Genomic DNA, 12,778 nt, shown 5'->3' on the forward strand with positions numbered 1-12,778 from the left:
ATGGAACGTACAGGGTGGATGGAACGTACAGGGTGGATGGAACGTACAGGGTGGATGGAACGTACAGGGTGAATGGAACGTACAGGGTGGATGGAACGTACAGGGTGGATGGAACGTACAGGGTGGATGGAACGTACAGGGTGGATGGAACGTACAGGGTGGATGGAACGTAAGGAGTGGATGGAACGTAAGGAGTGGATGGAACGTAAGGAGTGGATGGAACGGAAGGAGTGGATGGAACGGAAGGAGTGGATGGAACGGAAGGAGTGGATGGAATGCATGGACTGGATGGAACGGATGGACTGGATGGAACGCATGGACTGGATGGACTGGATGGACTGGATGGACTGGATGGACTGGATGGACTGGATGGAGTAGATGGAAGAACAGATGGACTGGATGGAACGGGTGGACTGGATGGAACGGGTGGACTGGATGGAACGGGTGGACTGGATGGAACGGGTGGACCGGATGGAACATATCGAGTGGATGCAACGGATGGAACGGATGGAACGGACAGAGTGAATGGAACAGATGGACTGGATGGACTGGATGGACCGGATAGAGTGCATGGAACGGATGGAGTGGATGGAGTGGATGGAGTGGATGGAGTGGATGGAACGGATGGAACGGATGGAGCAAATGGAGGGGATGGAACGGATGGAGTGGATGTACGTTATATACATGTATCCCCATATATATCTGTATCCCATATATATCTGTATCGACCCCTGTCACTACTTATCTGTATGTCGCAATGTATGTCCCGCCGTCCTGTCTGCGTGCCTTATCTCAGGCTCTTTTACAAATAACCACCATATCACACCGCTATGCTTACTCTCTACTATACACCATCACTCAACTACAACACAGCTATACCCCTGATAATTCGGCCTGGCTGTTCACTTACGAACACCACCCCATGAACACCTCATCACCCTGATAAAACACAACTAGCTGAGCACATTCCAGCCTACTGTTCACATAGGCGTTCCTCAGGCCTATCGCAGCCAGAACGCAGTCTGAGTGTCCACCCACCAGACTGCACACATCAAACTGATATCTTCAGCACCTCACCTATCGCTAGAAAGCAGCTTTCATCCAACAACTACACCTGCTGAACACATATCCGGTGCACCCATGCACCATACAACACTATCTCTCTCTACTGACTTGCACTACAGTTCCCGAGGGCGTTCAACCTTCCAGCACTTTGAGGTCATACCAATGATATATAATGCGCTATATAAATGCCAAGTAACATTACATAACAAATAGCGGTAGCAGCGGACCCCATCAACTTTCCTGTCTTTAAACATTATTCTGAAATTCAGGATCTTCTTTGTTATGTTATGTTATGTTATTGTGCTTATACCGCGCCAAAGCCCGTAGGCATCCAGGCGCCGAGAGAGCTGAGTACAGAGAACAGAGACTCCGCAGAGGATTACTCTAAGAGTAGAGATGCGTTTTCAGTTGCTTACGAAACGCAAGAAGATCTGTTGTCTTGCACAGGGATATGGGCAATGCATTCCATGCCTTAGCTCCCTGGGTGTAAAAGGCCCTTCCAGAGCCTCGAGAGCGTTTAACTCGGTGCTGAACCAAAAGATGGCCTTCAGCTGACCTGAGGTTTCTCTTGGGCTGGTAGATGCCAATGACATCCTTGAGGTAAGCAGGAGCACTGCCAAAGATGCATTTATGGCAAATAGTTAACAATTTAAAAAGAATTCTGCGTTCCACAGGAAGCCAATGCAATTTTTTCCTAGCTGCAGTGGTAGGTTCTGAGTGCTTCATTTGAAAAATAATGCGAATAGCTTTATTTTGAATTTTTTGTAACTCTTGGGTTTCTGCTTTACTTGCACCACCCAAGAGTGCATTGCAGTAATCAATACGAGGCAAGATAACGGCTCTCACGAGCTTGATGCGGTTGTCGATCGAAACTAGAGGCGCAACTTGCCTAAGCACTCTGAGGTGGTAATTTGTGCTGACAGTAATGGCTGCAACATGTGCTTCACAGTCTACACTGCTGTCCATGTATGTACCCAAGGTTTTTACCTTCTGCACAGTGTTGATGAAGCTACCATCTATCGTGATCCCAGTATATTCCTGCCCCAGCTTGAGTTGAGCCTGGCATGGGCCAAAGATCATGAGCTCAGTTTTTGTAGCGTTCAGACATAACCAGTTGGTGGACATCCACTGCTTGATCAGTTGATAAACTGCGTTTACTGCACATTAATCTTTGTCATAAACGCCAGTGATGTTAAGAACCAGCTGGAAATCATCTTTTTACAGAAAAAGGTCTGGAAGAAGTCTAATTCGTAGCACAGAGGAAAGATGTAGATGTTAAACAACAATGGGGAAAGACATGCTCCCTGGGGCACACCACATATTATGGTTTGAGACCCAGAGGAACTGTCTCCCCAATGCACCTGTGACCGACGGCCTTCCAGGAATGCTCTCAACCAAGTTAAGGCATTGTCGGAGAGACCTCCAACAGTTCGCATTCTGTCGAGTAGGATTTTGTGATCTAGCAGGTCGAAAGCTGCCGATAAGTCTAACAACATCAGCAGCCCCGGCTCGCTATCTTCTAATCTAGAGAGCATATATGTCTGCAGGTCCAGAAGCGCGCTTTCTGTGCCATGATGGCTTCTGAACCCTGACTGTTTAGCATGCAAGATGGCAGCTGTCTGGACATGGACCTGTAGCTGAATGGTTGCTATCTTGTCAATAAGTTTTAAGAAAAACAGAGTGTTGGTGATGGGCCTGAGGTTTGCCGCATCGGTGGGATCAAGACCTGCTTTTTTTAGCAGTGGTGAAACTGCTACGTTTTTTATTGATTGGGGGATCACACTTGTACGGAAGGAAGCGTTTGCAAATCTGCAGAGAAAGGGTGCAAAGAGTTCCTTGTGTTCCAAGATGAATTTAGATGGAAGTAATTCACCCGGACAGTTAGTAGGGCGCATAGATTTAAGGAGATCCAAAATATCAGCAGCAGTGGATTCTCGGAAGGTGAAACCTGAAACAGAAACTGGTTGAATATCTCCACTTGATATAGAACCTGACTGAGTTTGGGGCAATTGTATGCAAGTATGGTGCATATCGGCAGGGATTGGGGTAGGCATTTGTGCAGATGACAGGGCTTCAGATTTAATTTTATCTTGGGCTTTTTGTAGTTTAGCTGCGAAGGCCTTCTGTACCCGTTCGCAGTCATCGTTGGTCGGTTTTATAGGGAGGCAACAGGCAGATGGTTTCTCCCAGGATCTATAAAGGCGGAAAAGTTCCTTCGTCTCGTCGCCAGCTGAACTGATTTGATTGTTGTAAAAGGTTTTTGTTGGCCTTAATGATTTCTACTTTGTACTGTTTCTCCTTTTGTTTCCAATTTTGGCCTCAGTGCTATCACCTTAGATTTTAATATGATTGTCGATATATCCCTTGTATCTATAAACAACGTGTAAATTTCAACTAGTGACTGTAGCATTTTTGGAGTGTGGGCAAGGAGAACAGCATTGTCTGTGCAAAGACGGGTGGGATAATGATGTCCAGGGACAATTGAAAAATCTTGCTCACAGGTCAGTTCATTCTCAAGATCATTGATGTAAAGTTTGAATAGAAGGGGGTCCAGGATACATTCCTAGCACACCCGCCTCCTAGATTCTTAGGTGAAGATAATTTGCCTGCATGCCTTATGTTACAGATGTCCTTATGTCAGTGTTCACTACCTTGAGCAGATTAATTACATTCTGTGCCAGTCCCTTCTCAGATAATTTTGCCCATAAAAGACCCCTGGTTAAGCAATCAAAGGCACAGGACAAATCCATGAAAGCCAGAAATACTGGAATCCGGTAACCAACAGTGTATTTGCTGGTTATCAGGTAGTGATTTAAGGCCTATTCTGTGGTACTAAGGTGTTTGGGGAACCGGCATTGAATGGGAGATATTGGATTGAATATACTCGACAGCATCCAACATGGAAATGTGACAATAGCAAGAAGGAATGGCCTGATCACCCTTTTAAATGATCGGGACCAAGATTGAGTTGTTCCAGCTAGCAGGGATAACCAGATCCCTGCTAACAGTGTTAAACAGACAGGAAAGGTTAGGGGCCCAAAAGGCAGGGCCTAACTGTATATGTCCATCGGGCAAAAATCAGGGCCAGGACTTTTATGGCTTGTAACTTCTTTCTGGACAGTTACTATCTCATTCTGATTAAATGCTATATGAGAAATAGGTATATCAGCCTTTAAAGCCTTAGTTTGATTAGGCCCATTATAAGTGTTCTTGGCCGTACACCACCATAAAGTGCAGATGAATGATTGCTCCAGTTTTGCTCCTGTATATTACTATTCAGGCCCCCTTACTGCGTTAGGCTCTGATAATCATGAGCGTTTAACTAGGGTAAGTTTATGTTGTGTAGTAACATGCATATGTACCTAGGAAATGTATTCAAAATGATAATGTACACAGAAAAAAATGTGTGAGTGCTACACGTAATACCATAAAAAGAATAACGTAAAAAAGGAAGAGAAAAATAAATGAAAAAAGGACAAAGGCTATTGGTGAATAATATTGATGGAAAATTCAAACCATGGAGCTACATAACAGACTTCATTGTGATCTCTGTGATGAGAAGCTTAGTTCCACACAAGTGTTCTTTTAAAAAAAGGTACTGTATGCAGATTTAAAAATGAATATACATTAAAGCTTGCCTCTGTCCCCCTGTCGCTGCCCCATATTGATTAATTTATTTTATTTCTCTTTTCTCCATCCTGCTTGCAGATTTAAAAATGAATATACATTTAAGCATGCCTCTGTCCCGATGTGTCTGCCCCTTCACCTCCTGTTCATCATGATTTATTTTTACTTTGTGTAGTGCATGTCTTAGGTTTCACTGCAAAATTAATTCAAGCTCCTACCCTTTCCCTATAAGATAACTGGAGCCTGTCAAGTCCTTATTTGATTCTCTGCATGTTTGTATTTGTAGATTTCTATTTCCATTATAAATTCAGGACTACAGGTCAAAGAATGCAAATAGCTGACAAGGGTCGCATCCGCATAATCTGTGATTTGTTTAGGTTCATAAAAAGAATGCATAATATACATGGCGCAATAAAGAATATATTTTTGTTTACACTGGAAAAACACAGTTGTGATTCATTTATTTTGAGGGAAACAATGACTGTGCACAGAATTTAAAAACAAAAACGCAAACCATGGACAGACATCACCGGAATCGGAAAAATATAAACTGTGAAAATAGGAAACCCTAGAAATGAGTACTCATTCATCCATACGTTAACCCTAAAACACATGTGGAATATTTTCTATGTGGTGGCATTTGTTAAGAATATACGATCTGTGACCAGCATCATCTTAACAGTGCCCTGAAAGGTTTATTGGGTACCAACTCTTTACTTGAGAGCTTATTCCCTCCAGAAGCTGATCGGTTCATCTTCAAAGTCTCATTTAGTGTTTGCGTTTACCAAAGCTATAGCTACTTATGGTAACTGCCTCACCTGGGAGACCAAATCATTGAAATACCTAAACGGAAATTTGGTTTGCAGGATAAGCACTGTCGCATCTAGGTTAAGATGAGTATGCTGATATTTTAGAGAATGTTTAAAGAATTTTCTAAATGACACTGATGGAACATTGTGATTTATTAATGAAAAGTAAGATATCATCTGTGCACCTCACTACTTTGACCTTACAGAATGTGTGATTGATGCCTGAACGCATCTGAGTGTCCCTTAACTTCTTTGCATATGAAGCAACTAAAACATGTCATCGGGAAAAGGATCCTTCCTTCCTTTGTCTCCCTTAAAAAGAAAGGAGAAGAAACATTAACATACATTCAGACAAAGGAATACACAATTCAAACCATATTTGTAAACTCTCCATACATGTGATGGATAGTTTATGAAGCCTTACACAGAATCCTCTCTTTTACTCTGTCAAATTACCTTTCCATATCTTGTGTTGCCACATATATTATGTAGAGATTTCAGACATTCTAATAATTTCACACTGACATCTTTATATCACAATGACACAGACACCCACCCCAACCCAGACATGTTCCTTTCTTGAGTAGGCAAATGGCATTCATAACTTCTGTGATGTTAGAGAGTCCATGATTTGGCGACATCCACCTGCAGATTGACCAGTTTAGGGATTCTATTTATCTTCAGCTATAATTTGGAGTAATCAACTTTAGAGGTAGCCCGTTTTGGAAAATGAATCAAATTCTCAAACAATCTTAGAAATCTTAGTACACACTGAACTAGTAGTATTTGTACTGCAGTCACACCTTTGCTCTACTCCTAGCCTTTCCAGTTGGAAGCCAGAGGTTTACCAGCTCTATCCCACATAAAATGCATTTTCACTTGTTATCTAGTAATCATATTTATGGAATTCTTGGTACAATTGTTTGTTAAATTCAACCTGAATTCTTAGTAGATGAAGCAGAGACTGGTCAGATGTGACATCTCCATAAACAGTTTAATCAATCCTTATCTTATCTAGTAAATATTTTCTGTAGAGACATATCTTTTGTCAATAAACAAAGGATTGTTTAGTAGGTAAGTGTTAAATTCACACCCATGAATGTTGCTGGCATATCAAGTAGGACTATTGATCTGAGCCAGTGAATTAATTCCATGATGGAGTTTTACACCATATTGTTTATGAATAAATAGTCTTGCTTAGAGTATGAAGTAAGGAGCAGGGAAAAGAACAATAATTTGATACAGATACCAACATTATAAAATGAGAGTATTTTCCACCCAGTTTTTAAAAATGTTGCATTAATTAAATACTAGGGGAACATGTCACACTGTTTCTAAGATCATTTTGTGATCGAGCATGAGATTACAGTGGCCCCCAATAATTAAGCAATCCTAATTCATGTTTAAATTAAATCCTGCAAGTCTGCAAAAAATGATGGCTTCTCTTTAGTGGGTGCAGAGATAATCATAAAGGTGTACATCATGGCCTCTGACTTGGTAAAAAAAAAATGGGACTATTTAAATTTTTATAATATGTACCACATTTTTTTTTCATCCAAATATACTTGAATAGCCCACTTTGCACACCTGCTCTCTTTTTAATTCCACTAACTCTGGACAAGAAAAGAGAATATGTTGCAAGCGATTCCTGAGCGTTTCATACATTCTATTTGATCCAGGTTCCTAATCCTCTCAGTTGGTCTAGTTATACATTTTGCATTATTTAAATTCCATTAGCAAAAACTGCTGATCATAAAAATGTGGGGGACAATATGCTGTGAACATTCACAGATTGCTCCATAACTGAAAAGCTTGCCATCTTTCAATAACAAACGTATGTAAAACAGTTGCAAAACTCTTTACTGAGTTCAACTTCCCAAGTGTGCTGGACATACATTCAGCAATGTGCCAACAGCCAATTGAAAGATTCCTTAAAGAAGGAGTAAACAACAAACGGATAAATAGGATAAAAAAGAAACAATATAGCTAGGACTGCCACAATTACCACAAACCATAGATTCTAGTCAGGGAGTTCTTTGATCTGCTAATCCTCTGTGTTCTCCCTGCGTGATGTGCAGTTCCTTCACACTCCCACACCATCTCAGCAATGAACTATAAGCCTATCATTCTTCCTAATTGTTTATTTAGGCAGTCAAATCCATAATAGACATACACATATTTTTTTAAATATTATTTTATTTTTATTGTTGCATTATTAGTAAACAAGTTATCTTATACAACATTTGATAAACAATTGCTTTCAACAACATTCTGAAATAAAACCTTATAAAAATAAATAGATTCATCTTCAAATACAACAATAACAACAAAATAACTTATTAAAATCATTAATAATTTCTTAGTCCGCCTCTAAAATCTCATTTAACAAGATTTCACCTTGTTTTATCACGTTCAATAATTCATTCAGAATTAGAAGCAAAACCTTTACCAGAGCCAAAATCAGTGATATCTGAGTACCTGACAATAATCTATGTCAGAAGCTGGATGCGATAACCTCTGGGTTAGAGTTTACATATGGAGAGAAGAATTTAATTCTATATTTTAGAAGTACTGGACAATCCATTGCCAAATGGTACAAAGTCTCAAAATTCTGTTGTCTACACAGTGTGTCATTTCTTAGTTCTTTAGATATTTGTAGCATAGGACCTCTCACCTCTAGATTTGGATCGCAATTTACGGGGTAATTCATGGAATCATTGTGCGCCGAAATCTATAGCGCAAGAGTGAGAAATGCAGCACAAGCGTGCAAAAGGCACGCCTGCGCCCGTTTACCGATTCATGGAAGGCACTGCGCGTGGCTTACCTGGGACCTGCGCTGAATCCGAACATGGCTCGCACGTCACAGCGACATCCCGAAAGCTGTGCCCAGTGAAGGCGCATAACTTCCAGCGCACACAACTAAAAAGAGTGCGGAACATGCGTAATGGGGAATAACACACGAAAATATGGGCGTAACAAGGGAAGTACAGCAGTGAAACCCTCGCAACGCCCACATGCGCGCTAACAACACGTATTCATGGAATTGAACAGGGCAAACCTGTACACGCCAAAAGACACGCAAAGCTGGAAACATGTCTGCCACGCGAAAGCAGGGGAAAGCGGCCTGGCGCAGCATAAAAGCGCGTACAAACAACAAGCAAGCATATACAGCTACAATGAATGTACCATTCCTCACAACAGTGATCGTGGGACACCGCAGGAGGAGGAGGATAGCCAGGCCCTGCATTTTCTTACCCAGGACCAGCCTTTTTGGGATGCCTGATGACCAGGTCTATGACAGGTATAGGTTTCCACCTCATATCATCCTAGACCTGGTCACTGAGTGGGAGGATGACCTCACATCTCCCACGTTGTGCTCCCAAGCACTGAGCCCCTTGGAAAAGGTGCTCAATGTCCTGCATTTTTTTGGCCTCTGGGTCATTTCAGCAGACAACTGTCATAGTTGGGGGTTTCTCACCCGTCACACAGTCACGCTGCCTACGCGAGGTGTTGGCAATCATGACTACACACCCCTCAGTCCGCAGGCATATATAATTGCCCAGAACACCTACATAAAGGCAGGCACTGGTCCAGGACTTTTACGGGGTGGCACACTTCCCCAGAGTGCTTGGTGCCATTGATTGCACCCATGTGGCCCTACGTCCACCTAGGGCCACTGAGCACATCTATCGCAACCGCAAGCACTGGCATTCCATCAACGTGCACGTTGTATGTGATGCCAAGGGAATCATCACCACCAAATTTCTCATTGGTGAGTACAAACGCCTGTGCACATGCATGCATGTAACACACAGACAAATAAACAAACCCAACTAATAACAACCATCATCACCTCCCCAGGGGACAGTGCCAACCATCTGAGCACTCACATGATGACACCAATACGGACCACACCACCCCAGGTAAGATACAACACAGCCCAATTGCAACCTGGGGCATAGTGGAGCGCACATTCGGAGTGCTCAAGTCATGTTTCTGCTCCCTTGACTGCTCTGGTGGGCAGCTACAATGTGCACCCCCAGTAGTGTGCAGGATCATTGTGGCAACATGTGTCCTGCGCAACGTTGTAACCCGGCGGGGCGTACCGATGGACATGGTGGTGCCCCCACATCCCCAACCACATGCACGCCCACTGCGCATGAGAGGGGAAAGGGCACATGGCGAGGCAGCCCATACCCAGCTTGTGGCTACATTTTTCACCTAAACTCTCCCCCCTGTGGAGTGCACACAGGCCTGGCACATTCCAGGTGACAATCGATGATTACAAAAGGACAGTCAACTGTCACAACCTTAACACCCTCCGAATGTGTCCTTGGAATTGCAGCATTGTGTGCATCCCTAACCACTTAAACAAACACAATGCCATGTGACCAAAAGGCACACATGCAAGCCACAGATTCCAAACCCCCCATGCAAAATAGCACATCAAAATGCTGGTATGTCCCCTAAACGTCCCTCAACCCCAGGTCACCCACCCAATACACCATGCCATGGCATGAAAAGTGAAAAGCTCAATAAAAATATCAATACACATGACACAGCCATCACAAAGTGCACTGTTACAAATGGAAACAGGCCACAGACAATCCCCTCAGACACGCACTATGAAGAAAAGAGTGAGCAAAAACATCCAACCTATACTAAAAGTAAGTAAATGCATGCCACCAAAGGCCTGAACACCAAAACCTCGAACCTTTGGTGGCATGCATTTCAGTGAATCCCAAAAAAGAAAAGAAAATGCGGGTGCTGCGGGCTTGTCCCCCACAATGCCTCACTCACTACACCACACAGTACAGTGTGTGGTGTCAGTGGCCTGAAAACCGCTGCAGCTGTATATAAAAAACCAAGGAAAATAATTAGCCAGCGGCACCAGTTCACGATCACGAAAGTCAATGTGAACATCTGCAGCAGGGACACAGCATGTCTCAGAAGGCAAGTAGTGTGTGGGTGGATGTTGGGGTTGGGGATGTGTTGTGTGTGTTGTGGGGGTGTTTGCAGGGCAATTCAATGCATGTTAGCATGGGAAATGCATGAACACACAGTGTAGCATACATTTCCCATGTTAACCACTCTGTAGTGGATACATCTACGACGGAAACATATTGCTGATCCTGTGACACATCATAGGCAAAGCCAACACAGGACTATCAATTTACCAGCATAACACATCATGAAGACAGGACCCAACAGTGACAATGTCAGACAGTGAGTAAACACCATAGCACAAGTCCCTCAATGTGACATTGCCACTAGACGTCCCGCTACCATCATGAGAGTGGCCTCAACAGCTCAGGTCATGGGACCGCATACAGCATGAAGTGAATCAACAATGTATACAGACAAGGCAATACATGAATTAGCAGAATGAAATAATGCACAGTCAACAATATACTCACCAAAATGCTGTCCAACCATGCACTGGAGAAACCATCATGAATCCCCACTAGGGGTGTATACACAAGTTGGACTTCAGACTGACCACAGATATGACGGAAGTCCAATGCCTCTGTGTAAGTTACTGTCACAGGGTGCCATCCTTGCGAGCCCATGGAAAGGGGAAGCAGGAGTGGCATATGTGTCCAGACCCCAAGCCACAAACACAAGACAAGCCTGTATGGGCCCAGCCAAAACACACAGTGGATGCCATTGGATGCCACATAGCACCACACTGTAACATAAATGCACAATAGACAAATAAAACAGCCATAGTGGACCCGGGGGTGCGGGGGGCCACCCAGGAGGGGGAGGTGCAGGGTGCACCTCAACACCCACATGTATTGATGTTGAGACTAAAAAAGAAATTCCTCCATGGGCTCATGGTCTTCACGGCATGACCTGAGTGAGAGATAGGTCATCGTCACCCCCTAGTTGTACATCAGGAGGTGTGCATGGAACAGGTGCCTGACCGTGCATAGCCCCAGCAAGCCCCTCCACGGCAACAATTATGCAGGCCTGGTGAGCCTGGTTCTGAATGAATATGGCATGGAGGTCCCCATGCACCACCTCACATATAACACAGAGTTCTGCCAGGGAGGCCTCACATGCCAGTCTGACCTCCTCCTGGCTTGCAGGAAGCTCAGCCGAGAGTGTGTATTCCAGCTGCACCACCCTCTATTTGTATTTTATTTATTTGTAAAGCGCGCCAGGCCCACATGATCTGCTCTGCCGGTGTGCCTTGGGCCATGATGAGAGCACCCAGAGTAGTTCTGACGGAAGAGTTATTTTCCCTCAGGGTTTCCCTGTTGGCCTGTGCATCAGCAGCAATAGCTGAGCACAGAGCCACCAGTTCATCCCTGCAGGCCCTGTTGGAGGTCGCCGTGCCCAGCCTGAGTGAGCGGCATGTGGACTGCGTTGCCTGCTGCTGGAGCTCCACCTGACTATCAGGGGGGCGAATGGAATCAGCCACACATTCCATGTCTTGAGCCAACATCTCAGTTGCTCCCCCCTGTTGCTGTGCAATGGCATTTATGGATTGCTCCCACCCAGTGTTCCCCGGTGGTGCACGGCCACCGCGTTGCCGGGCACGACGCCTGCGGGGCCCAAGGAGACGTGGTCCTTGCTGTACCGGCATAGCCTGCAGCTGCAGGACTGCATTCCTCTGTTAATCTGCTGCCCCAGGATCAGGAGCAACTGGTGTGGAGTGTGACTTTGCACCCGTAACCACCACAGGCCGACATACCAACACATACTGGCCCTTTGAGGGGTCTACCCCCACTGCAGGTGTGGCGGACAGAACAGAATCCATTGCAGAATCACCAACCGTCGATGGCATGGATTCATGAGCATCTGATTCAACATCAGAGTCTGAGAGATCCTCAGAGCCGTACCCAGAGGCAGGCCTGGACAGGATGGCCTGGAGCACCGAGGGATGTTCGTGGCCTACCACCCCACGACCACCACTGCTGTATGGTTGGTAAACTGAACCTTCCACCCTGTCTGCCATCTCCTCCTCCACTGCTTCTGGTGCATCATCACCTGTAAAAAAAGATAAAATAAACATGAGTACACATGTCAGCAGCACATACAACACAATATGGAGGGCCAACGGATGAGGCAGCCATGTCACACACGAAACAAACTCTGTCATGCATGCAGTGGCAATGAAATGGAAAGGGACCCTGAAAGCAGACATGGATGCATGTCAAATGTGAAACCCGCACATGTACTGCATGTTGCATATCAACTACATCACACACAACCTTCTGACAGGCCTATATCTTTGCCAAAAAATACAGATGTCAACAAGGCGATGGCAC

This window comes from Ambystoma mexicanum, chromosome 10, assembly GCF_040938575.1.
Source record: "Ambystoma mexicanum isolate Mex_15411 chromosome 10, UKY_AmexF1_1, whole genome shotgun sequence".
NCBI classification, from domain to species: Eukaryota; Metazoa; Chordata; class Amphibia; order Caudata; family Ambystomatidae; genus Ambystoma; species Ambystoma mexicanum.